Genomic DNA, 2,500 nt, shown 5'->3' with positions numbered 1-2,500 from the left:
AATTGGGTTGGGATGGTGCAAATAGTGGGGGGCGGGGGGGAAGCAGTCGCAACTCTCGGTGCATCGTAACTGGGTGCAACCGAGTCTAGCTTTATGTGGGCGGCCCGCAGCGTACAAAAGCAGGGAGGTCGCGGCGGAGTTGTGTAGAGCTTTGGTGAGGCCACAGCTGGAGCACTGTGTGTCACTCTGGTCGCCACATTGTAGGGACGATGCGATTGCCATGGAGGGGGGTGTGGAGGAGATTAGAACATAGAACATAGAACACAACAGTGCAGTACAGGCCCTTCGGCCCTCGATGTTGCGCCGACCTGTGAAACCGCTCTAAAGCCCATCTACACTATTCCCTTATCGTCCATACGTCTATCCAATGACCATTTAAATACCCTTAGTGTTGGCGAGTCCACTACTGTTGCAGGCAGGGCATTCCACGCCCTTACTACTCTCTGAGTAAAGAATCTACCTCTGACATCTGTCCTATATCTATCTCCCCTCAATTTAAAGCTATGTCCCCTCGTGCTGGACATCACCATCTGAGGAAAAAGGCTCTCACTGTCCACCCTATCCAATCCTCTGATCATCTTGTCTGCCTCAATTAAGTCACCTCTTAACCTTCTTCTCTCCAACGAAAACAGCCTCAAGTCCCTCAGCCTTTCCTCATCAGATCTTCCCTCCATACCAGGGAACATTCTGGTAAATCTCCTCTGCACCCTTTCCAAAGCTTCCACATCCTTCCTATAATGCGGTGACCAGAACTGTAACCAATACTCCAAATGCGGCCGCACCAGAGTTTTGTACAGCTGCAACATGACCTCGTGGCTCCGAAACTCAATCCCTCTACCAATAAAAGCTAACACACCGTACGCCTTCTTAACAACCCTCTCAACCTGGGTGGCAACTTTCAGGGATCTATGTACATGGACACCGAGATCTCTCTGCTCATCCACACTGCCAAGAATCTTACCATTAGCCCTGTACTCAGTCTTCCTGTTATTCCTTCCAAAATGAATCACCTCACACTTTTCTGCATTAAACTCCATTTGCCACCTCTCAGCCCAGCGCTGCAGCTTATCTATGTCCCTCTGTAACTTGTAACATCCTTCCGCACTGTCCACAACTCCACCGACTTTAGTGTCATCTACAAATTTACTCACCCATCCTTCTACGCCCTCCTCCAGGTCATTTATAAAAATGACAAACAGCAGTGGCCCCAAAAACAGATCCTTGTGGTACACCACTAGTAACTGGACTCCAGTCTGAACACTTCCCATCAACCACCACCCTTTGTCTTCTTCCAGCTAGCCAATTTCTGATCCAAACTGCTAAATCACCCTGAATCCCATGCCTCCGTATTTTCTGCAGTAGCCTACCGTGGGGAACCTTATCAAACACCTTACTGAAATCCATATACACCACATCAACTCCTTTACCCTCATCCACCTGTTTGGTCACCTTCTCAAAGAACTCAATAAGGTTTGTGAGGCTCGACCTACCCTTCACAAAACCGTGTTGACTATGTCTAATCAAATTATTCCTTTCCAGATGATTATACATCCTATCTCTTATAAACCTTTCCAAGATTTTGCCCACAACAGAAGTAAGGCTCACTGGTCTATAGTTACCTGGGTTGTCCCTACTCCCCCTCTTGAACAAGGGTACAACATTTGCTATCCTCCAGTCTTCTGGCACTATTCCTGTAGACAAAGATGACTTAAAGATCAAAGCCAAAGGCTCAGCAATCTCCTCACTAGCTTCCCAGAGAATCCTAGGATAAATCCCATCCGGCCCAGGGGACTTATCTATTTTCACACTTTCCAGAATTGCTAAAACCTCCTCCTTATGAACCTCAAGCCCTTCTAGTCTAGTAGCCTGAATCTCAGTATTCTCCGCGACAACATTGTCTTTTTCCTGTGTGAATACTGATGAAAAATATTCATTTAGCACCTCTCCTATCTCCTCGGACTCCAAGCACAACTTCCCACTACTGTCCTTCACTGGCCCTACTCTTACCCGAGTCATTCTTTTTTTCCTGACATATCTATAGAAAGCTTTAGGGTTTTCCTTGATCCTACCTGCCAAAGACTTCTCATGTCCCCTCCTGGCTCTTCTTAGCTCTCTCTTTAGGTCCTTCCTAGCTAACTTGTAACTCTCGAGCGCCCTAACTGAACCTTCCCGTCTCATCTTTACATAAGCCTCCTTCTTCCTCTTGACAAGTGTTTCGACTGCTTTAGTAAACCACGGTTCCCTTGCTCGACCACTTCCTCCCTGCCTGACAGGTACATACTTATCAAGGACACGCAGTAGCTGTTCCTTGAACAAGCTCCACATTTCCATTGTGCCCATCCCCTGCAGTTTTCCTCTCCATCCGATGCATCCTAAGTCTTGCCTCATCGCATCATAATTGCCTTTCCCCAGATATAACTCTTGCCCTGCGGTATATACCTATCCCTTTCCATCACTAAAGTAAACTTAATGGAGTGGTCACTATCACCAAAGTGCTCAC

At 47.2% G+C, this 2,500-nt stretch overlaps 1 protein-coding gene across 1 annotated transcript in view; it reads left to right on the top strand.

Annotated features, from left to right (window-relative positions):
• Positions 1 to 2,500, top strand: part of LOC140405315 (rho GTPase-activating protein 9-like) — a 128,701-nt gene that overhangs the window by 66,798 nt on the left and 59,403 nt on the right. The gene's annotated exons all lie outside the window — the stretch shown is intronic.

The sequence above is a fragment of the Scyliorhinus torazame genome, chromosome X, assembly GCF_047496885.1.
Source record: "Scyliorhinus torazame isolate Kashiwa2021f chromosome X, sScyTor2.1, whole genome shotgun sequence".
Classification (NCBI taxonomy): Eukaryota; Metazoa; Chordata; class Chondrichthyes; order Carcharhiniformes; family Scyliorhinidae; genus Scyliorhinus; species Scyliorhinus torazame.
Note: the sequence above shows the minus strand (reverse complement) of the source record. Positions and strands in the feature narration are given on the sequence as shown.